The 25,241-nt window shown below is 42.2% G+C and overlaps 1 protein-coding gene and 1 long non-coding RNA gene across 6 annotated transcripts in view; both read left to right on the forward strand.

Annotated features, from left to right (window-relative positions):
• The window catches only part of LOC134807243 (uncharacterized), an 87,818-nt gene extending 66,895 nt beyond the window's left edge, over nt 1–20,923 (forward strand). The window contains exons 2-3 of the long non-coding RNA XR_010147156.1: nt 19,417–19,525; nt 20,390–20,923. This is a non-coding gene — a long non-coding RNA (uncharacterized LOC134807243). The remainder of the gene's footprint in view (nt 1–19,416; nt 19,526–20,389) is intronic.
• The window catches only part of KIAA1549L (KIAA1549 like), a 298,917-nt gene that overhangs the window by 83,677 nt on the left and 189,999 nt on the right, over nt 1–25,241 (forward strand). The window lies entirely within an intron of this gene.

A 25,241-nucleotide genomic window follows, 5' to 3' on the forward strand; every position in this document is an offset into this window, starting at 1 on the left:
TAGGGCTGAAGATAAATACATTCGTTTGGGTGACTGGATAGCTTCAAGTCATAGGAGATAGAAGGCAGCTCTAGATTAAATAGAAAAGAATCCTAATTAGGAAGGAATCAGATGGACTTTAGGTGAAACCTGCAATGATGGGCAGGCTCAGCTTGGTGAGGGAGAAGAGTAGGGAGATGAAGTATTTGAGGGGAGCTGTGTCAAAGCTGGCCTGTCTTACAGATGGTGTGTTACACAGAGCAGGACCTGAGAAGAACTGCTGGTTGGCAGCTTGATGGTTCTCTCTGTAGGACGAATAGTATTCAGGGTACAGGAAATGGGAAAAGAGGGTGATCTAAGAAGGAAAGGGCAAGTGGCCCCTACCAAGGTGTGTTTTTCAGTAGTGATTGTGCTGAGCAAGTGGCAGATGTCATTCTGCTGCTGTGGTCAGGTTGAGGGCTCCAGGTGACCCCTGGGCTGATAGCTTGTGTCCCCCCTGGGAAGCTCTGTGTAGATTTAGGGAAAGCATAGAATGAACAGTGTTAAACTTGAGAGCACCAAGTTTGAAAGTGCCAGCTGGGATGGTAGCCGTGGCAAGATGGGGAGTTTCAAGCTTTTAAATAACATGTTTATTACTTACACTGCTTTTTATAATCCTAAATCTCCCAGTTTTGATTGCCATTGCCAGCTGCTATGAGATGGGCTTTGTTGATGGACTGTATTTATAAATTTGGATGTTTGTATGTTAGTGGAGACTTTATTTCAACTCTACAGCAGCTTGAATTGATAATCGTGTGGAAGAATTCTGGGCTTTACCCATTTAGCCCAGACGCTGCTGTTTTAACCTTGTTGGATGGTTGTCACACTGTATTTATTTTGATCTGTACTCTGAGATCACCCTTCAGAGGTCTGCTTCCTCCATCTTCAGGTGTGCATTTTGGGGAGGGGTGTTCTGGGCAGGTCTTTCTGAAGGGCAGTTCATGTCGCTACTTTGGAAATGATTGCACATGTGGATCCGTTACTTGCCCTATCTGCCATCTAATGTCACACTGCCTTTGGCCACTTCGTTGTGCATTGTCTCACTTAAGTCCTGCCTTATGATGCTCAGCCCAGGAGGGTTGTTTGGTGCCACGGTGTCCTATTAGCAGGATAACATATTACATTTTGTCACTATAAAAGGAGTGAGGAGTTGAAAAGTCAGTTTCCTGGAGGATATGGAAAACTAATTCTGATTCATGGCCTCCGTCTGAACCATCCATCAGTCCTGTCCCTTGTTTGGCTTGTAGAAATAGCCTTCATCCCACTTGCTCCTTAAATCTTTATGTCTTCTGTTCCTTAGCAACCCACAGCATATCTTTAATGCTCTCCCCATACTCCCTACTCTTCATGGGAGCAATTTCTTTCAAAGAAAGTGATTAAAATGTATGAACATTCACTGTCCATGGCTGCCTTGGACAGGGCCACCTGTATCTCTCAAACACAGCAAATGACAATCCCAAATGCTCGCTGGCCTCTGGGAGAGACCTTGGCTTCACTGGAATGGAAGTAGAAAAGTGGCTTTTCAGTATTACCTCTGATGGGAGGGGGGAGCATGAGATTGAGGTGTGGTGGGGGCCAGGAGAGGTGGGCGAGCATACACATCCCTGATTTTGAAGAACTCAAGAATCCATCCCTATGCAATAGTGCAGCCCAAGTCTGCTGCCTGGTGTGAGGAGGGGGATGTGGATGAAACAATTCTCTTTGGTGGGACCCATATGGGCGTGAGCGAGTTCACGGGTTCCTGGTGTAGCAGAGCCATTTACTGGCTTAAGATCACAGAGTGATGTGTGAGTGCTGCCATGTTCAATGGTGTCTTTAGCTTGCCTGAGTCTATGTCCATGGATTATATTTGGCTTGAGCATCTATTGTGAATTCATGTGTGTTTGTGTTCCTGGTACTTGGTTACATGTTGTTGGTCACAGGGAGATTTATGCATAGTGGAGAAGTTGTTGGCCTTGGGATAGTATGTTTAATTAAAAATAATTCCCTTACCTATGTGCTTCTGCTAAATAAATACATAAAGAAAAATCCCTCTTAAGTATTTGCGTTTTGTTCCTTGCAAAGACTAGTGCAGGCAGAGATGATCCTGAGGGAAATGAAGTTCCTGGTCTTTGCTGTGTGGGATTATTTAAAAATGGGTTTACATACACATGTTTATAAGCTGAGCAAAACGTTCTGGGAGGCAGACACCAAAGTGCCATGTATGGTTATCTCTGCATGGTGGGATTATGGTAGACTCATTTTCTTCTTTTTATTTATCTATATTTTCTAATTTTTCTGCAGTAAAATTGCTTTGCTGAGGTATTTGAAAATAGGTAAAAAGCATTAAAATTGAATTGGGGGGGAATTTATATATATGTAATTCTCTTTCCCTAAAGAATAACCAGTTCTACTTTATGTTTTCATAAGAAATGGACTTCTTTTCTTTTTCTTTGTAACAAAGAAAAAAATATTTTTATAGACCACCCTTTCAATAAAAAGGAAAAATGATATTTAAGTACAATTTGATAGGCTGGCGTAATGGTATCTATTATGTATTGTGCATCTACCACGTACCAGGCACTTGACCCATCTCACTCTCAGCTGTTACAGCAGCACTGCATGGTAGCTGCTATCATCCTCATTTTATAAACCGGGGACACAGAGGTTAACCAGCCTGCTCCACAGGTGAGTGCTGAGCTGGGATTCGAGAAAATGCCTGACTCTGAAGTTTGGTTCTCCCCACATGCCAGACTGCCTCCCTCAGCATGAAGGCATCCAGGATCACTGAACTGGGATCTTGCAGGTGTTGGCTGTACCTTGTCACTGTCATTTGTCCCCAGGCATTTCATTCTTCTTCATGCCTGAATAGCAAAGTGATTCCCACCTGTGCAGCCTTTTCTCCCAAAGGACCTGTATGTTACTATTGCTAAATTGATTATCTGGTTAAAAAAATCTACCTAAATAATAAAATCAGCCAACATTTATAGAGTGCTCACCATGTGCCAGACTTACTGAGTCTTATGTGGTTTGGCTCATTATGTTTTTACAGCAGCCCTGGGAGGTGTATATCATTATGCTCCTTATTTTGCAGATGTAGAAATTGAGGCATCGAGAGATAGCTTGTCTAGGATCACCCAGCTAGTGAGGATTAGAGCTGGTTTTAGGACTTAGGCAATCAACCCCAGGGCTATATGCCTCATCAGGACACAGTGCTGAAGAAAGTGTCTGTTGCTGGTTTGTGAATGCTAGGCCTCTCCCATGCTGTAGCCAAAATTGTGGAGATTCTTTCTAGAGGAGAGGAAGGTATATGCTGACTTCCAAAGAGAGTGTGAATCATTTAGTGTCTAGCCAATTTTTAATCCGTAAGCGGATCACTATATGGACAGAGTTTATTGATCAGCAGAGTTCTTGGCTGGAGAGTAGTACCCTGAGCTGTCTGATGAACCAGTTTCCAGTAAAAAGTAGATGGAGAACAATGCTATGTAGGGAAGAGAATTTAAGGAGCATATTCCCTACTTCTCTGGATATGTTTACTTTCATCCATGAGTCTTCATCGTGGGTAGACCATGAAAAGGTTACATTCATGGACTACATGAACTTAGCCATGGAAAATGGTCTTCATTAGGCTATTTTTATATATTAACCTTGTAAATGTTTTTGAAGGTTTCAACAAAATCATCTGCAACATACCCATTATGCAATATCTGTAAAAAAATTTTCTTTTTAGTTTTGTGCAGATAAAAGTTTAGGTTCCTTGAGTAGCTAGTGTGTTTCTTTCCCAAATAATGAGAATTATGTAATTCAACCTGTGTCTATCTTTATTATCAATCTATGTCCATCTTTACTGTCACTGCCAGGAAGCTTGGCCCTAGGGAAACAGCATATTCAATGATTACGGGCTGGAGCTCTTTGCTGCCAAATTGTTTGGGTTCAAAACTTGATTGTTCCACTCATGGACCAGTGACTTTCAGCAAATTTCTTAACTTCCCTGTTTTCCAGTTTCCTTACATATAAGTTGGAAATGATAATGTCATGTTTCCTTGATTCTTAGCTGCACATTTTTTTTTTTATTTTAACATCTCCGAAATCAAAGTGTTTTGCCATTGTTCAACGGCAGCTTTCTCTCTCTTTCTTTTTTTGGTACGGTCTTCCTCTGTTGCTCAGGCTAGAGTGCAATGGCATAATCATAGTTTACTGCAGCTTCAACTTAAGTGATTCCTCCCACCTCTGCCTCCCGAGTAGCCAGGACTCCAGGTGTGCGCCACCATGCCTGGCTAATTCTTTTTCTATTTTTTGTAGAGACGGGGTTTCACCATGTTGACCAGGCTGGTCTTGAACTCCCGGGCTCAAGTAATCCTGCCACCTCAGCCTCCCAAAGTACTGGGATTACCTGCATGAGCCACCATGCTCAGCCAGCTTTTTCTTCCTTAATGGTACTTTCTACTTACGTAAATATGATATTTGCCTCATTTGGGTTACTGTGAGAGCTACATGCAGTACCATATACACGTCACTTAGCACGTGAATGTCCTTGCCTTCTTTTTTCACACTCAATCCCAGGAAGCATAGTCATCCTTATTGTTGACTCATCTGCTTTCCTTCTCTTAACTATTCTTCCTTTTTTATTTCAATTTTATTTAGTTTTGTTAGTCTCTTTTGCAAGCCAGTGTAAATGAATTGAAAAAAAAAGTAGTGTTGAAAGACACATAAGTTATGACGACCACCAGTTGAAACCATCCAGAATAATAAAAATTAATAATAAATACCAACCTCTTGGGTGAGAGACCAAGCCCATACCCACATGCTCTTGTACCAAGGAAAAATAAATGATGATTCTCTGTTGCTGAGGCAAATCCCAAGGACACTACTGAAAAAGTGGCTTGAAATAAAGGATTATTTTTCTGGCTGATAGTTGTGGATCACAGATAATCTAAACCTCTTTCTACTCAGCTGAGCATGATTAGGAGAGACTGCTTTATGTCATTTTAACTTACTCTCTATGATGTCTTTCCTACATGCTTTAACTTCTTTGCTCTCTGAACAATTATTTTAAACTCCTGCTATTTAGTGGCTCAGTAGCTGCTGGAATGAGGATGAGCCAATTCTGCCCATTAATAACAAGGAATTTTTAAAAAGTTGTTTTCCACTTTGCCTTAGGTGCAGTTCTAGAATCTCTGTTTCCATAGTTTTTCCCTCGTGCTGTATTTCTGGAGCACCCTGCTGTTACCAGGTTGGCAGGGGCCACATAAAATGGAAAGGGGCAGAGAGATGTTTGTTTAGTGCTTACCCTGTATGCCAGACCCTTAATTGATAGCTGACACACATTATCTCATTTGATCCTATGATAACACCGTGAGCAGATATTATTATCTCCTTTTCACACGTGAGGAAACAGTCTTAAAGTGGTTAAGTAACATGTTCAGTATCACACAGTCAGTAAAAGCTAGATCTGTGATTTAAATGAAATCCAGCCTGGTTCCAAAGATCATAATTTTTTCATGAATACTTCCCAAAGTCCTCATTCTGTGTCATTTGTTAATTTATAACTTCCATCCATTCATTCAGGGACTCAATCATTCATTCAATCAATCAGCAAACCCTTGTCCCTTGGTTGCTGTGTGTCAGGTCCTACCTACACTGAGCCCCTAAGATAGAAAGATGAGTAAGACTTGAGTCTCTCGCTTATATCCTAGTGGAGAATGCAGATAAGCCAACAGTCACGCATCATAGGCCCAAATGCCTGCAGAGCTGTGTGTGTGTGTGTGTGTGTGTGTGTGTGTGTGTGTGCATGTGCGCACACACGCGCATTTGTACAAGCTAGCTGGGGCCTCTGAATTTTTTTCTCTGAGTAACATTAATATTTATTTGCCTGCTCAAATAAGTTAGCATTCCTATGTCCCTGTCCCTGCCATGTCTCCTTAAATTCCCTCTCCATACCATAGCCAGTGTGGTGTTTCTAGATCCACATCTGCTCAAATCATTTTCCTGCTTAAAACTCTTTGAGGGCTCTCCATGGTTCCAGGATCAAGTCCAGACCTCTTAGCAAGGCTTACTAGCTCTTTCTTGATCACCCTGTGTCTTCCCCCACCTCCTCGTGCTTGATTCAGCTGTATGGAATTTCCATTCAGATTTTTTTTTAGCCCTGCGTCTTCTCCGAACCCCAAGTCTGATCCAGCTAGATTGAACTTCGTGCAAATCTAAGGAATCTAAGAACATGCCTTGGGTCTCTGAGCTCTGGCCCTTTGTCCAGGGGTTCTCTCTGCAGAAACATGCTTCCTCCACTCCACATTCAACTTGCATGGGACCTTTTTTTTTTTTTTTTGAGACAGAGTCTCACTCTGCCACCCAGGCTGGAGTGCAGTGGCACGATCTTGGCTCACTGCAACCTCCGCCTCCCAGGCTCAAGTGATTCTCCTGCCTCAGCCTCCCGAGTAGCTGGGGATTGTAGGCGCACGCCACCATGCCTTGCTATTTTTGTATTTTTAGTGGAGATGGGGTTCACCATGTTAGCCAGGCTACTCTCAAACTCCTGATCTCAAGTGATCCATTTGCCTCGGCCTCCTAAAGTGGTGGGATTACAGGTATGAGCCACCGTGCCCAGCCCCAGGGGACCTTCTTGTCTTCCTTCACCATCACCTCTTGTGGGAAATATTCTCTGACCCCAGAGCCTTGCTCAGGGGCCCCACTGAGGGTTCTCATCCTGCATGCATGACCCAGTTGGAACACTTATCACACAGTTTTACAGCCTCCTGTAGATCTGCCTGTCTCCTCTCTTGGCCTTATGGGCAGGGGCTTAACTTTGTTATTCATTGAGTGGGTGGATCATAAATTTATATGCCAATATGAAGAAAATAGGAACTGTTTATGCTTTTGTACAAGTGTGCATTGAAAAATATGGCTAACTAATGGAACAGAACAGAGGCCTCGGAAATAACACCACATATCTACAACCATCGGATTTTTGACAAACCTGACAAAAACAAGCAATGGAGAAAGGATTCCCTATTTAATAGATTGTGCCGGGAAGACTGGCTAGCCATATGTAGAAAGCTGAAACTGGATCCCTTCCTTACACCTTACACAAAAATTAACTCAAGAGGGATTAAAGACTTAAATGTAAGACCTAAAACCATAAAAACCCTAGAAGAAAACCTAGGCAATACCATTCAGGACATAGGCATGGACAAGGACTTCATCACTAAAACACCAAAAGCAATGGCAACAAAGCCAAAAAACAAAAGCCTACTTGTTAATCACAACATGCCTTATTATAGAACAAAACAGACTGACATTCTCATCTCCATACATTATAGACTGCTTTTCCCACCCCTCACCTCTTTCTCTACCAGCTGCTGCTTCTCCAAATAAATGGCATCTAATTAAACTAAAGAACTTCTGCACAGCAAAAGAAAGTATCATCAGAGTGAACAGGCAACCTACAGAATGGGAGAAAATTTTTGCAATCTATCCATCTGACAAAGGGCTAATATCCAGAATCTACAAAGAACTTAAACGAGTTTACAAGATAAAAACAACCCCATCAAAAAGTGGGCAAAGGATATGAACAGACACTTCTCAAAAAAAGACATTTATGCAGCCAACAGACATATGAGAAAATGCTCATCATTACTGGTCATCAGAGAAATGCAAATCAAAACCACAATGAGATACCGTCTCACGCCAGTTAGAATGGCGATCATTAAAAAGTCAGGAAATAACAGACGCTGGAGAGGATGTGGAGAAATAGGAATGCTTTTTACACTGTTGGTGGGAGTGTAAACTAGTTCAACCATTGTGGAAGACAGTGTGGTGATTCCTCAAGGGTCTAGAACTAGAAATACCATTTGACCCAGCAATCCTATTGCTGGGTATATACCCAAAGATTTATAAATAATGCTACTGTAAAGACACATGCACACATATGCTTATTGCGACACTGTTCACAGTAGCAAAGACTTGGAACCAACCCAAACATCCATCAATAATAGACTGGATAAAGAAAATGTGGCACATATACACTATGGAATACTATGCAGCCATAAAAAAGGATGAGTTCATGTCCTTTGCAGGGACATGGATGAAGCTGGAAACCATCATTCTCAGCAAAATATCACAAGGGCAGAAAACCAAACACCACATGTTCTCACTCATAAGTGGGAGTTGAACAATGAGAACACATGGACACAGGGAGGGGGAACATCACACACTGGGGCCTGTTGGGGGGTGGGGGGTTGGGGAAAGGATAGTGTTAGGAGAAATACCTAATGTAAATGATGAGTTGATGGGTGCAGCAAACCAACCTGGCACACGTATACCTATGTAACAAGGCTGCATGTTGTGCACATGTACCCTAGAACTTAAAGTATAATAAGAAAAATATGGTTAACTTTTTTCTTATTTTCTTTTCATAACGAAGTTGATTGACCTGCACTTGACATGTAAAGACGTATAAGAGTGCTGCTTGAAAATTTGGAGAAGCAGCAGCCAGTAGAGAAAGAGGTGAGGGGTGGGAAAGGCAGTCTACAATGTATGGAGATGAGAATGTCAGTCTGTTTTGTTCCATAATAAGGCATGTTGTGATTAACAAGTAGGAAACAGAACACAAGCACACACATACTAATGAAACAGTGCAAAGATTTCTATCAAAAAAGCACATCCAGCAGAGAGAGTGACCATTGGGCAGATGGAAAGTTTCAACCTAGAGTTTGAAGAGGGACATGGGGGTGATTTGCTTGGTTGGTGTAGAAGTTCCACATAGGAGAAGGAGAGGTTGGTAAGGCCCTTGGTGAATGACTGGTTGCCAGTTGAGGAGTTTGCCATAGCTACCCTGGTTATTTGGACACGTGGCAGAATCCCAAACACCAGATCCTAAGAACAGTGTTCCCATTTGTGTTTTATCTTCACCGCTTTCTCTGCCTGGGCAGTATATAGTAAATTCCATTTTTGTTTCTAGATCAGCATTAGGGAAAATCTGTGGGCTGATAGAGGATGGCTTTATTTTGAGAGTGCAGAGGAAAAGTAATGGTGACACCCTGCAGTGAGCAAGTGTACCATCCTGGAAGTCTGGCTTGCTTGTTTCATACCATCCTGGAGTTCTGGTGAATAAGAAGGTGAAAAACTCTGCAGTTAAAAAAGAAAAAGAAAAAGAACACCCAAAACAAACCAACAAAAATCTTGTCTTTTGAGCTCCTTGGAGTAGGGCATTGAGTGTTTGCAGCCACCCTGTCATTAATTCCCTGCATGTATCTACAGCCTTTTCCAGACAGCCACATTTTCCCCCTGACAAAACATTTAATTCCCTGTGACATTTCTCCATCATTATAAATAGCCGGGAGTTTTTAATCATTTTTTAAGTGCCAAAGCTTTTTTTGCCCAGTGGGGCGATAGCAGTTTGAGCAAAACCATTTGGATCCTAAAACAAATCGATTGGCAAGTATTACACTCGGCTCTTCAAAGGGAACTGCTGATTTTAGCATGTTGGGAAGTTTCACAAGGGTATACATTTTCATATTTTTCTCCTGTCAGTAGTTTCCATGGCACCAAAGTTTCTCTGTAGCATTTGACGCTCCAGAGCAGCTCCAGTTATCTCTAAGGGTGTCACAAAGTTTTGAAAAAAAATTATCAAAAACAAATTAGTTTCAATTCACTGTAATTACAGAGAAATACTAAGTCCTAGCAAGGAGTGTTACAGAGTCACCCAGTCAACACCTAGTGTGGCACCTGCTGGGACATACCTGTGTCATTTCTGAGCCAGGACACACCTGCGACTGCAGGTCTATCACTGTCGAATCATCTGGAATGATGCTGTATTGACAGTGCCCTTATCTTCTATTGTTGTACTGATCCTGTGTCCCTTCCTGTTGGTTGATCCTCTTTTATGTACTGGTGAGTGATGTTCCTTATTTATAAAAGAGTGAGAAGATTAAACTTAGTGAATGTTGATTAGCATTCTCAGCACTGCTTTGAAAATATATATCATAACGAACTCTTCTCAGCTAAAATATGGCGCTCCAGAATCATAACTCTGGCCTCCATGCTATTGTAATTTTTGTGAGTATACTTTATTGCTCCCTAGCCCTGGGAGGAATGAAGATACAGAGCTTATTATTTTTTTAATGTTATAGGAACATCAACAAATAGTTTCAAAAATGTCCCCAGGAAGGTAGAAAAAGTAAATGTTGAAAGAGGGTACAATAATGGACTCAGGACTTCGTTGGCTCTGGGCTGAAGTGGGCCCCACTTGGAGGGTTTGCTTGCTTGTTGGTTTTTGTTTCTTACATGACTTTATTGACATATAATTTGTATATCATTAAATTCACCTGTTTAAAGTGTACAATTCAGTGGTTTTTAGTGTATGTGCAGAGTTGTACAACTATCACCACGATCTAATTTTAAAATATTTTATCACCCCCAAACAAACCCCGTTATCTATTAGTAGTCAGTCCCATTGCTCCTTCCTCCCAGTCCTACGCAATCTACCTTCTGTCTCTGTGGATTGGCCCATTCTGGACATTTTATATTTATGGAATCATATAGTATGTGGCCTTTTATGTGTAGCTTCTTTTACATAGCATGATGTTTTCCAGGTTTATCTTTATTTTAACAAATATCAGTACTTTATTCCTTTTTATTGCTGAATACTATGAATATAATGTGTCATCTCGTTTATTCATCAGGTGATGAACATGTGAATTTTTTCCACTTTTTGGCTTTTGTGAATAATGCTGTGATGAATGTTCATGTACAAATTCTTGTGTGGACATACGTTTTTGGTTCTCTTAGGTATATACCTAGGAATGGAATTGCTGGATCATATAATAACTATGTTGAACCATTTGAGGAACTACCAAACTGTTTTGCAAAGAGGCTGCACCATTTTAGAATCTTGCTGGCAATGTATGAGGATTCTAATTTCTCCACACCCTTGTCAACACTTGTTATTGTGTCTTTTTTATTTCAACCATCTTAGTAGATGTGAAGTGTAGCTCATTTTGGTTTTGATTTGTATTTCCCTAATGGCTAATGATGTGGAACATCTTTTCATATGCGTAATGACTGTTTTTATGTCTTCTTTGGAGAAATGTCTATTCAAATCCTTTGGCTATTACAAAAATTGGATTATTTGTCTTTTCATTGCTTAACTGTAAGAGCTCTTTATATATTCTAGATACAAGCCTCTTATCAGACATTTGGTTTGCAAATATTTTCTTCCATTCTGTGGGTTTTACTTTCTTGATAGTGCACTTGAAGGCAAAATGTTTTAAATTTTATGAAGTTCAATTTATCTATTTTTTTTTCTTTTGTTGCTTGTACTTTTGGTGTCATATCTAAGAAACTGTTGCCTAATCTAAGGTCATGAGAATTTACTCCTATGTTTTCTTCAAAGAGTTTTGTAGTTTTAGCTCTTACATTTAGGTTCATGATGCATTTTAAATTGATTTTTGTATATGGTGTGAGGTAGGGTCCAATTTCGTTGTTTTACATGTGGGTATCAATTGTCCCAGCACCATTCATTGAAAAGACTCTTCTTTTCTCATTGAATTGTCTTGGTGTTCTTGTTGAAAATCAATTGACCGTAAATGTAAGGGTTTACTTTTGGACTCTCAGTTCTATTACATTGATCTATATGTCCATCTTTATGCCACTGCCACACTGTAGTATAGTATATTGTAGCTTTATAGTAAGTGTTTATTTGTTTGGTTTTGGCTTTTGTTTTTTCAGACAGGGTCTCACTCTTTTGCCCAAGCAGAAGTGCAGTGATGTGATCATGGCTTGCTGCAGCCTTCACCTCTCCCTCCTCACCCTACAGAATAGCTGGGACTACAGGCACATGCCATCTCACGCAGCTAATATTTGTGTGCGTGTTTGTTTTTTGGTAGAGATGGGGGTTTCACCATGTTGCCAAGGCTGGTCTTGAACTCTTGAGTTCAAGCAATCCACCTGCCAATCCACCCGCCTTGGCCTCCAAAAATACTGGGATTATAGGAATGAGACACTGTGCTCGGGCCTGTAGTAAGTTTTAAAATCCAGGAAGTTAGAGTTTTCTGACTTTGTTCTTCTTTGTTTTGTTTTATTCTTTGGCTTTGTTTTGGTTATTCTGTGTCCTTGAGAGAAGCTTTTAATGCTAGTGTGCCACTTCCACTCAGGATTCTGGCTGCAGGAGGAAGTAGGCAGTGTTGGTGAATGGGCAGAGTACTGCTACAGTGTGATTTAGTGATTTGTTAGGTGTTTCCATAAGTTTCTTGCATTTTTTTTTAAGAGACTAAGTTTTGCTATGTTGCCCAGGCTGGTTTCAAACTCCTGGGCTCAAGGAATCCTCCTGCCTCAGCCTCATGAGTAGCTGGGACTACATGCATGCCACTGCACCTGGCTAAGTTTCTTGCATTCATAGTGAAATCTTTTTGAACATTACTACCATTACTGGCCCTCAACTTTTTATGGCCCAGGGAAGCCAAAGGCCCATCTCAGAACCTTTTTTTTTTTTTTTTAAAACATTCTCAGACTTTTGATCCCAGCCCAGCATCTTCCCTGTCTCTAGCACCTGCTTCTGGGTGTGCCCTCTTGAATTCTTCCCCCATGTCACCCTTGATGGTAAACTTAGCCACTTCATTGGTTCTCTAAGTCATGCAGTCATGCTAAGCATTTTGCAACATTGGAAAACTTTATGAAGATTAAGGGGTCACTTGGAGTAATCATGTAGGGCATAGCATTCTTCCATCTTAATCATCCCTTCTTCTCTCTCTCCTCATTCTCTTCATTCCAGATCTCCCTATTCCTATCTCCAATTGTTGATGCTCAGTTACTCAGAACAGCTTTATTCCTTCTTAGAAGTCTCATTCAGGCTTTGAAGAAAACAACTTCTAGCCTAATGAGCTCATCAGAGCCTTTACCCAACAGTGGAGGTTTTCTCTAAGGTCTCTCCCTAGAAGGAGTCTCCTTCCCTCCTGCTAAGAGAGAAAACATCTCTCCAACTCCTTTCACATGTTGACTCACAGCAAAATCTGTTAGCCCTATCAGGGAATTTGCCAGGTAGGTGCAGATCTGGCATGGACTCTGCAGGCAGGAACAGAGCCAGGTTTCTGAGGTCCATCCTGGGTTGTACATTCTGCGAGTCTCTGAGCCCTTGGTTTCTTTATCAGAACCTCATGAACAGTCTCATGAAAGTAAGCAGACAATGGCTTAAGCATAGAAGGTTTTATTCTCTGAGTACAAAGGCTGGAGTTGGGCTTACCAGACATGCAGACTCCTTTTAGCCTGTTGCTCTGTTGTTCTGAGTGTTGCCTCAGAATGAGCCAAAGTGGCTTCTTAAACTTTATGCATCATCTCCACATTCCTGTCGGTGCCTCTTTCTTCCTTCCTTTCTTTTTTTTCCTTTCTCTTTCTTTCTCCTTCTTTTCTTTTCTTTCTTCAGGACCTTGCTGTGTTACCTAGACTTGAGTACAGTGCAGTGAACTCCTGGGCTCAAGCCATCCTCCTGCCTCAGCCTTCCAAGTAGCTAGGACTACAGGCACATGCCTCATGCCTGGCTTTTTTTTTTTTTTTTTTTTGGTTGTAGAAACAGGGTCTCATTATGTTGCCCAGGTTGGTCTCAAACTCCTAGCCTCAAGAGATCCTCCCATTTCGGCCTCCCAAAACACTAGGATAACATGTGTGAGCCACTGAGTCTGGCCCTCTTCCTTTTAAGGACACTTCCTGGGAGTAACCTCCTGCCTACATTAATTGAACAAAACCTAGCCATATGGCTGTACAAGGGAGACCAGGAACTATAATTCCAGGGGCCACATACCTAGCTAATATTGGAGTGTTCTAATACTAAGTGAGAGAGGCATTTGGGAAGACAGCCAGGACTTTCTGTTACAGAGGCTCCTGTCTCTGTTCAGGAGCCCAAGAACAGAGAAGGATCTCAGACTGGAGAAGTCAGTAGGTATAGCCTGAAATAGTTGCTGACTGCATGTCAAAAATTTCTTTCAGGTCTCATTTTTTATCTTAAAATTGTGCACATTCTGCACCACAGTCCATATTATATCCATGTTTCTCATGCTGCAAAATCTAATAAGTAAAATCAGTACTTTGGAGAGATTCACCTTACTAGTTGCTGCAGCTTCCCTCATTTCCTACCATGCTTCTACTTACCTCCAGGCTGTTTCCAGTTTGAGAAACAGGGCTTTCTCTGGACTTGGTGCTCCAGCTTCCAGTGTGTGACCAGGAACATGAGTAGGGGCTGCTTTGAAGGCAGCCACCCTGTAGTGACCAAACCCAGAGCCCAGTGCCGGGTCTCAAATAGGGTCACAAGAAACATTTGTTGGAAGAGTAAAAGAACAAATGAATCAAATTGTGTCTGTACTTCAGACTTGGATGGCTGTGGCTGTAGTGTCTGTTTGGGGCTTTTCTGATGCTTGTTCATGTTAATCCATCAAATAGTTATTGAATGGCTATTAGGGTACCCCCAAAATCAGGGATTTGGGGAAATTAAAGATGAATAACCATAGTCCCTACCTTCAAAGAGCTTCCATCTAGTGGGAAAGGAGGAGGCAAGTGGAAATTTTAATGTAGAGTATTAAGTACTGTAGGGTCAAACCCAGATGCTGAAGCAGCACCTAGGAGGGGCATCTGACCCAATCTTGGGCGAACAGGGGATGCTTCCTGGAGGAGGTGACATCCAAGACAAGTCTTAGAGGTTGCATAGGAGTTGTCAGGACATTGAAAGGAGGAAGAGAGAAAGACACGAGTGAAGGCTCATTGGTGAGAGGAACTATCAGCAGTTTAAAGTGGCCTAATTATAGTTACCTTCTCAAAGGCCCTGTCTTATAATCTCATTGCTTTGCCCAGCAGCCTACTATAGTGTCCTTTGCCTAAAGACTGTGTTCTCCGCTTCCGAGCATGGCATTCAAAGGCTGTCCACCATTTGGTCTCACATGCACGTTCCCTTCGAGTCATATTAGATTAGTCCCCATTCCCTGACCATTTTCCTCATTCTCCCCTCTTGGCTAATTTTATATCCTTTATCTAGAATAACCTTTCCTATCTTCTCCACTGGTCAAATCCTACTCCCTTCTGGGAAGTCCTAAGATGCTGTATTTTAAAAACAGATTTTAAAAAATCTGTTTTTGTGTTACTATAAAGGGATACCTGAGGTGGAATAATTTATAAGGAAAAGAGGTTTGATTGGCTCTTGGTTCTGCGGGCTGTACAAGCATGGCTCCAGCATCTGCTTCTGGTGAGGGCCTCAAGAAGCCTTCTATCATGGAGGAAGGGAAAGTGCACCAGCATCTCACATGGAAAAAGTAGGAGCAAGAGAGAGAGGGAGAAGGTGCCAGGCTCTTTAAACAACCAGCTGTCTCCTGCACTCAGAGCTAGAATTCACTCATTACCATATGGAGGGCACCAAGCCATTCATGAGTGATCCTCTGCCATGACCAAAACACCTCCCACCAGGTCCCACCTCCAACATCGAAAATTACATTTCAACATGAGATTTACAGGGGACAAACACCCAAACTATATCAGATGTCATCTGGCTTGTGAAGCCTTAAATTTGCCCTGAATTGGACTTACTTTGCCCCACCTCCCTGATTCCAGAGCTCATATCTTTCATTATGCAGCATTGATCACATTCAGTCATACACTTTACTTATATAACCTTTCCCTTGCTCGTTGCTCTTCTGTGAGCAACTTGAGGGCAGGGATGCAAGGCCAATTCATCTTTAAGTTCCACAGAGCTCTTTCTCTCGCTCTCTTAGAATCACATGTGTGACAATGCCTGACAATATGCGATTCTAAGAGACTGAGAGAAAGAGCACCCACTTTAGACTCAAGCCTGGGTTCAACTCTCTATCCTGGCACTAATGCTATGCCTTGGGGAAGCCCTTTAACTGCCCCTTGGGCTCCTAACTTCCTCATTTGTAAAAGAGAGATAATGATAATAGCCACTTTGGGAAGTGGGTTGGAGGATTAAATGAAATGGCATCAGCAAAGAGTACTGCATAGAAACTGGCACCCAGTAGGTACCCAATAAACACCTGCCAAACGAAATGGCTGCAGCCTAATTGCTGCTCAGTTTATTTTGGTTCTGCTTTTTCCAGGCGAGGGCCTGTCATCTTCATAAACATTCCAGCGTGAGGAATGGTGGAGGAATTCTAATTATTTGGTGTTATAGACTTTTTTTGTTAACTAAGGATGGCTGCAATATTTTAAACTCACACGGGAATATCCAAGGGAATTGAAAGCCTTGCAGAATATGTATCTTCAGGGAATATGGTGTTGAGAACTCTGGGTGTGTGGGTTTGCTGGTTGCTGCTGCGGAGCTGTGAACATTTAAAGCAGTGAGTGTGCAAAAGAGGGAGCTTCTCATTCTCCTGCAATGACTTTCTGAGCAGAGGGGGCCAGAGCTGTGTATGCCCCTAACACCCAATTCCTCACCTCGTCTTTTCTTTCTTATGGAGCCCTGATTCATAGAAGCTGGAGGTAGTTTTGCCTCTTCTGGTACTGTGGCTGCTAGTGTATGGATGCATATTTATTCATTTTTTACTTAGCCTTGTTCTAGAAAAGAATTTGCAGTGGTGAGCTTGTAAATATAGCCTGTTTCTTCTCCGTTTAATGGCTCTTAATCAAAAGTGCATATCAGATTTGACTAATGAACTTTTCAAAAAATATGTTTTTGGCCAGGCATAGTGGCTCACGTCTATAATCCCAGGGCCTTGGAAATCTGAGGTGGGAGGATCGTTTGAGCCCAGGAGTTCGAGGTTATAGTAAGCTATAATCATGCCAGTGTACTCCAGTCAGGTGACAGAGTGAGATCCTGTCTCTTTAAAAAAAAAAAAGGCCAGGTGCAGCGGCTCATGCCTGTAATCCCAGCACCTTAGGAGGCAGAGGCAGGAGGATCACTTGAGCCCAGGAGTTTGACACCATTCTGGGCAATATAGCAAGACCCTCATCTCGCTCTCTCAAAAAAAAAAAAAAAAATTGGCTAGACGTGGTGCACACCTATGGTCCCAGCTGCTCAGAAGGCTGAGGCAGGAGGATCACTTGAGCTCAGGAGATCAAGGCTGCAGTGAACTGTGATTGTGCCACTGTACTTCAGCCTGGGTGACAGAGTGAGACTGAGACTCCATCTCAAAAATTAAAACAAAAATATAGTCTCTCGCCCGCCTGCCCCCCACCCAACTCCCCCCAGGTTGGGAATCATTAAATCTGGGGTGGGCCTGGGCACATTAGTATCCTTCAGTAAACCCTCACATGTGCCCATCCCTGCTTGAGAAGCTTGGCTGTAGATCACACACATGATCTTTTAAAACCTGGAAACCCCACACAACTGGTCTGGGCGACAGCCCGTGGGAGAGACGGCAAGTTTGAATGCTTCTCAGGAAATCTATTACTGTGCTGAAATTGGCAAACTGCCAAGGCAGCTTTGAAGGGAACAAGAATCTGCAGTTTTGTTGAAAGACAAGTTTACTCTGTAATCAGGGACTTGGCTAATGAGTGCACAGGCCATGCTGATTAGGGAATAAGACATCGAGATGAATGAATGGGGGTGTGTGCTCATTGGCGAAGCTCACCTCCATCTCTCTCTCTGGTCAGCCCAGAGGCTGGGGCCAGATGTTGAACTAGAGAAGCCTCAAGCTTATAAGCCACGGGTCAAATTCAAAGAGGTTATCCAAGAAGAGGAGGAACTAGTAGATGCTAGACGCCCAGAATCCAGAGCAGTTTTGATGCAGCAATCTTTAAACAACAAAGGTGAGATGGTGTCACCATTTTGCTTAAAACTCTTCAAAGGATTCCCATTGTACTTAAAGTCTGAACTCCATACAGTAGCCTGCTGGCACCTACCTGTCCTGGCCTCTCTCACCTCTCTTCCTAGCACCGACACGTCAGCTGCTATCCCTGGAATTCTCAAGCTCACCATTCTTTCAGAACCTTGCAGTTCCTTCTTCCAAGTGCATTGACCCCACCCTCCCAGCTCCTGCTCATCATTCAGGTCTCAGCTCAGTTGTCCCCTTAGAGGGGCACAAAAAATGTGCACCCTATTACAAATAACCTCTCCCAATGTCACACTGAAACACGTTACCCTGTCTTATCTTTGCTTTTTCACAAAACCTATTCCTACTTGAACATCTCTCATTTATTTACTAATGTCTATTGTATGTCTCTTTCATTAGAATGTAGGCTTTGTGCATTTTGTTTGGTTCTGTATCTCTGGCACCTGTAAGAGTATTAGGCACAGTTGGGAGTTCAACAAATAAGTGATTGAGTGAATGAATGAATCAAGCCAGTAAACTGGAGCCTAGAGGGCTGAGCCCCAGACTGAAGTTCTGGCAACTCAGGGTCAGTGCTTGATCAGACCAAAGGCAGTAACACTTCAGTATCTATGCAAGAAGGTTGTTACTCAGTAGTAGCAGAGCTGTGTCAGTTAAGAATAGAGCTAAGTCAGCCTGCTTCTCCAGAGGAGTCTCCCTGGAGCCTTCTTGGTGAGGCCTGAGCCCGAGGAGGAGGAGGTGTTTCTACCTGGGTAGAATGCCCCCCACCACTTTTGGAACACTGGGTGGGGAGCTGAGAAGTCTGTCTCTGATACTTCAGAAAAAGTGAACGCTTAACAAGATGTAGAAATCCAGTGAGGTATGATCACAGAAATGTTCTCTCTGACCTTCTGCCCAATGGGATGGAACACAATAAATTTCAAGATGTAAGATATTTAATGTAGGGTTTTTAGAAAGGCACTGTGATGAATAATCTGTGGTGGAGTGCGACGCAGGCACGCGCACACACACACACACACACACGACACTACCCCCCTTTGTATGTGGTTCTCTTCGGTTAACTCTTGCTCACTTTTCCAGCCTTGTTAAGGTGCCATTTGCTTTGGGAATCGCTGGGTGCTGGTCAAAGTGCTCTTATTGGGTGATCTCTTTAGATGGCTTTGTCTGAGCACATCCTCCCCTCTTGGGATTGTCAGTTACTTGCTCCCACCCTCACTTCCTAGAACTGTGAGCTCCTCGAAGGACTGTATAATTTGTCTTTATGTTTCTGTCACCCAGCACAGTGTCTGATCTACCATGGTGCTTAATAAATGTCTGCTGAATGCACAGATGCATACACACACACACACACACACACACACACACACCCCACTGTGGGAAACCACTTAGGTTTTGTCCAAGTTCATAGACCCAAGGAACAGCCCCAGAGGCACAGAGCACCTGCTGTACTAAAATAGGTGGAGACCTGTGAACTACAGGTAAAACAAGAGGTCCAGCTACATTTAGACAGAAGGCTTATGGTCCAGCCAGAGGGGGTGTTGGCTTGTCACATAAAAGGGCAAGGCTTGAGTGTTTCTCTGATATTTACTTCTCCTACAGTAAAAGGGCAGGACAGGGGAACCAACCTAGCGACATCAAAATCATTGTCTTCTGTGGTATGCAGATTCACCTGACCTTGAACTCACTGATGACATGGTATCGATTGCACCACCACCTGCAGTCCCGCAGCAGCAGCTGCCAGCAGAAGCCATGCTAACAGAACTCACAGAGAGGCAAGTTTTGTTCCAGCCTGACAAGCATGCCTGGCTTTGCAAGCCCCCCAGACGGGCAAAGGTTTATGCAAAGCTATGTCTTGCAGGGATTGCAGTTTTGTCTTGGGGAAAACACAGATTGGCCTGAACCCGCTGGGGGAGGAACAGAGCGAAAGAGGTTTTTTCAAGCTCTGCAGAACTGTTATAACCACATGGAGCGGATTTCAGAGCTGATGGGCTCTGCCTGCAGAAGGCTGCATAGCAACAAGGGAGGAGTTCTCCATTTCTGTCCTTTTAAAGAGCTGGTCACAGATAGGAATAGCATTTTTTTCCATCTGATTTTTATGTTGTCCTTCATGTAAACAGTAAGCCATGATTTTGCTTTATATGGACAGATAGAGTGGCCACAGTTCAAGCCCTTCACTTGAACTATCTCATTTAATCCTCAAAATATTTCTGAGGAGGTGCTATTATTTTTTTAAATTATTATTATTATGATTTTAGACGGAGTCTTGCTCTGTTGCCAGGCTGGAGCTCAGTGGCACGATCTCGGCTCACTGCAACCTCTGCCTTTCACCATGTTGGCCAGGATGGTCTCGATCTCTTGACCTCGTGATCCCCCTGCCTTGGCCTCCCAAAGTGCTGGGATTACAGGTGTCAGCCACCGTGCCCAGCCGCAGGTGCTATTATTGTCCTCATTTTCACAAATGAGGAAGCTCAGACTTGGGCATGTTGCCCCTAAGGTCACCCAGTTAGTAAATGGTAGAGCCAGAATTTGAATCCAAAGGAGATGAAGACATATATGGGATATATACAGATCTGCATATCTTCAGATATTTTCTTCACCAGTGCTCATTATGTTTTTATCCTCTTTGCCTTTGTTAGGGTAGACAAGAGGTACAGCTGAGATCGTGGAAGTGGAAGCTTTCTATGGATTTGCTGGACTGAGCTGGGGGTTCCTGGGCTAGGTGCCTTCAGCTGCACTTGTAGCAACAAGGAGAGGCTGAGGCAAGGCCAGAGGGCATTCAAGTGACACTCATGCCACCTGGGAGCTGCCACCTGGCCTTCCTTCATCTGTGATTGGCCAGCGTTAGGAAGAAAAGCCAGAATGTGAAATTTACAAATGGTTTGTCGAGGGAGGGAACTGGGGGACATCCAAGTTAGAAGAGGTTGGCAAAGGGTAAAATGAATCGCCAACCAAAATATAAGGCAACAGTGGGCAGGAGGTCTGGGCTGCACAGATGACAAGCTGGCCCTTGAAGTGGCTGCGCCAAAGAGAAAGGGGAAGAAGTGCCAAGAATGGAAAATCAGTGGGAAATTTAAAAGTTGAATTAGAAAATCTGAAATGAAAGTGGCATCAGAGAATAAGAGAAGGCTTTCTGTTATATTGGAATTAAAGAGACAGAGCTTGTGATTCTCAAACCTTTTCTGTTGTTAAGAGCATCACCCTAGGTCTGGAAATTGAATTGAGGGGTGCGTTTTTAGCAGAATTGTTGGGAGGGAAAACAGGAGCCAATGCCGGGCACATTTTTGATTGAGAAACAGATTTTAAAAGGGAAGAAAAGAAAGAAGAAAAGGCAGGACTCTCAGGACCAAGCAAGGTAGCAGAAGAGAGGCTCAGAGCTTTCCTTAGGGTCTCCATTTAAAAACTGTGGTATGTTTAACACGCAGAAACTTGTTTTGAAAGACTGAGCTGTAAGAGACAGCCTATTAGCTTGTTTTCCTAAATCAAGTTAAATTTGGCTTCAAGCCTCCATGTATCAGAGTTGGAGGGAGGTTCATATTAATGATTGTGTGTGTGTGTGTGTGTGTGTGTGTGTGTGCATGCATGCTTAAAATAGCTTTGTTGAGATATAACCCAAATACAATACAGCTCACCCGTTTAAAGTGTGTAATTCAGTGACTTAGTATATTCAAATTACAAGTTCATTTCCACAATCAATTTTAGAACATTTTCCTCTTCCCCAAAAGAAACCCTGTACTCTCCTTTTTCCTCCAACTCTCTCAGCCCCAGGCAACCACCAATCTCCTTTCTATCTCTGTGGATTTGCCTATTTGATTGGCTTCTTTCACTTAGTATAAGGTTTGCAGGGCTCAGCCGTGCTGTAGCATGTATCAGAACTTCATTCCTTTTTATGGCTGGATAATACTCAATTGTATAGATGGGCTTTACTTTATTTGCTCGTTCATGAGTGAATGGATTCTTTTGGCTGCTAGGAATAATGCTGCTGTGAACATTCGTGTACAAGTTTTTGTGTGGATGGATGTTTTCCTTTCTCTTTGGTGTATACTTTTAGAAGTGTAATTCATGGGTTATATGGTAACTGTGTGTTTGGGATGGTGATTTTTATCCCTAAGGTTGTAACAAAGCTACAAGGGGTTACCAGAAATTTTGGGGAAGGATCTCTGGTCTTCAGTCCACATAGACACTGCAAGAAGCTCATCACCCAAGTCCTGGTGGGCCATTTGAAAGTTAGTGGTTTTCCTATTCTCCGTTTGTGCCAGACTCTTTGCAGTCTTTGTGCCAAACTCTGCAGTGAGACTGCCACTGTTTGCCAAGGCTGGGGGCCTTATGGCTTAGTTTCCTAGCAGCCATGTGTCACCCCCATCAGAAGCCCAGCTCCCTCCTAGGACATCACGTGGATGTAGGAGTCAGATTTAGCTGCTGCTTAAGGGACATGATGCCATCTCCACCCTCCGCTAAATCTACCATTAGCAACTCACATTTTTTTTCCCATAGAACTGTGTCAACATGGAATTTTACTATTTGTACTTATTTTAGTTTAATGTGTTCAGTGGTAGTTTAAAGTTGCTTTGGCTTGTTTTTCTTTAATGGCTAGGAATAGTGTATTTCTGTATTTTTTTCTCATTTAGACTTCCTTTGGGCTAAGTGGACCGTTCTTCTGTGGCCCACTTAATGAATAGCATCTGGGCTTTTTGTATATATTTATATCAGTTCTTTACATGTGCTACTTTGAGTAGTAAAACTTTCATCAATTATGTTTGTCGTATTTTGATATTACTATTTATTTATTTATTTCTCAAGGCATTGCTCTTTTTTATCTCTTCAGTAGTAAGAATGCTATCTCATTTTCACTTGTGTTAAACTTTTATTTTAGGCCAGTGGTACATGTAGAAGTTTGTTCTATAGGTAAACTGGAAATTTTTCACTTTTAATACAAATTAGATAGTTTTAATGCATAAATTGTTGCCTGGTTTAAAAGTTATTTTGTGTCACCAGGACCTAAAGTGCAATAAATCATTTTTTATTTAAGTTGGCATTTAACAGTAGTTCTCTTTTCCACTTCTGTGTTACTCCTGATATGTCATTTATTACGTTCCTTTAATAGCTTGAATTTTGTTTCTGGAATATATACCAGCCCAGGGATGCTTGCTTTTAATACAGCTCCATGTACGTTCAATAACTGCAGCTTTATAATTTGCAGTCCAGTAGGACAGACCCACCCTCACTTTTTAAAAAAGAAGTCTCTGTTATTCCTTATTCCTCTGAGTAAATTTTGCTGTGTGCTTGTCTCATTCTAGAAAGTGTTCCAATAGACCTTAATGATATTGGATTAATTTATAAGTCTACGTTGGACATGTTTGCATCTCTACCACCTGAACGAGGATTATGCTCTTAACTGCACCTTTTAAGCCCATGGGCTCATCCCATGTTCCCTGTAATTCTCAGTTCTCCTTCTGCCTCCTCTTTCTCTCAGAGCAAGTTCGAAATTTACCCTTGGAGCAGAAAGCATCACACTATTCAGGTTTTCCTTATTTCTCTTAACAGAGTTTTATAACTTTCCCTAAGTCATGTGTGTCTTAAGTGAAATGAATATGCAGATATTTAATGTTTTGTATTACTATTTCAAATAGCATTTTTTTCCTGGATTTTTTTTCTTTGTGCTGTCTGGCACTAGTGTAAGCAAAGGTTATTGATTTTTGAGGATTATTTTATACCCTCAATTTTGAGCAAGTCATTCTCTGGTTAATTTTCTTGAATTTTCTAGGACTATAACCACGTCATCTTGAAATACTGACACTTCTATTTTTTTTCTTCACAATTTTTATACTTTTTTTTTTCTTGAATAGTTATCTGCTGGAATTTCTAGAGCTAGGTTAAATAGAGGTGGTGACAATGGGACATTGTTATTTTTTCCCCCAGTGACTATAAAACTGATAAGTATGTTTAACCTTTCCCCCAGGTTAAGACAGAAAATCTGCACCTTTTTTGGGAAAATTAATTAAAAATTAATGCTGAATTTTACTCAGTTCCTTTTGGCACATATTTAACAATTACGTGTATCTAAGAGCTATCTTTGCATATGCTATACTTTTTTTTTTTTTTTTTTTTTGAGACTGAGTCACTCTGTCGCCCAGGCTGGAGTGCGGTGGCATGATCTTGGCCCTCACTGCTGCCTCCACTTCCCAGGTTCCAGTGATTCTCCTGCCTCAGCCTCCTGGGTAGCTGGGATTATAGGCACATGCCACCATACCTGGCTAATTTGTGTGTTTTTAGTAGAGATGGGGTTTCATCATGTTGGCCAGGCTGGTTTTGAACTCCTGACTTCAAGTTATCCACCGGCTTCACCTCCTAAAGTGCTAGGATTGCAGGTGTGAGCCACAGCACCTGTTGCTATACATTATAAAGTAGTTTTTAAAAAGTTATACTAGATTTATATGACTAAGACAAGCTCTGATTATTCATGATTTAAAATTTTCAGTGTTTCATGGTATTTTCATAAGACACATAAGCCACTATCCAGCTCGCTGTTCCCTATCTCCTCCCATTGTTCCTTTCTCCCTGCATCCTCCTTTCATGCATCATTTTCTCTCCTCCCTTTCCCTCCTGTCTCCTCCTTCTCCTTTCTTTCCCTCCTCTCCTTCCTCTATCCTTTCCTTCTGGTGTCTTTGTCAGCTTTGGGAGTTAAAGCCTTTACCTCAGAGACTAACCTAGTTAATAGTGCCATCATTCTAGAATATATGAGATCCTTTATGTAATAAATGATTTGGAGAAATTCTCCTGTCAGTCCAGTAGTAACAAATATCTTGTTTGAGGGGTAGACAGGGTTGGAAATTGTTGAGGGGGAGAAATCTACGTTCTGGGCGCCCTTTGGGAAGGCGAACCTTGAGCAGAATGATGTTGGGAAGTGATGTGGGTGGGTTGGGTACATTCACCTAGAGACCTTAGCTAATCTGGCATGGTGGGCATGACACATATATTAATAGATGGTGAAAGAGACATCATGAAGGTGAAATCTGACCCACTTGGCATACCACTGGGCATGGCAGGCACGAGGCAAGGCAGGCATATGTTTGCTGCTCTTAGGCCTCCTCTGATATGGTTTGGCTATGTCCCTACCCAAATCTCATCTTGAATTGTGGCTCCCATAGTTCCCATGTGCTATGGGAGGGACCCATGGGAGATAATTGAATCATGGGGGATGGTTTCACCCATACTGTTCTCGTGGTAGTGAATAAGTCTTATGAGCTCTGATGGTTTTATAAGGGGAAACCCCTTTCGCTTGGTTCCCATCTGTGACCATGTAAGATGTGCCTTTTACCTCCCACCATGATTGTGAGGCTGCTTCAGCCACATGGAACTGTGAGTCCATTAAACCTCTTTTTCTTTATAAATTACCCAATCTTGATATGTCTTTATCAGCAATGTGAAAATAAACTAATACATCCTCTATTTCTGAGAGTTGTCTTTCCAACTGAGGAATTAGCTTGGCCA

Source organism: Pan troglodytes, chromosome 9 (genome assembly GCF_028858775.2).
Source record: "Pan troglodytes isolate AG18354 chromosome 9, NHGRI_mPanTro3-v2.0_pri, whole genome shotgun sequence".
Classification (NCBI taxonomy): domain Eukaryota; kingdom Metazoa; phylum Chordata; class Mammalia; order Primates; family Hominidae; genus Pan; species Pan troglodytes.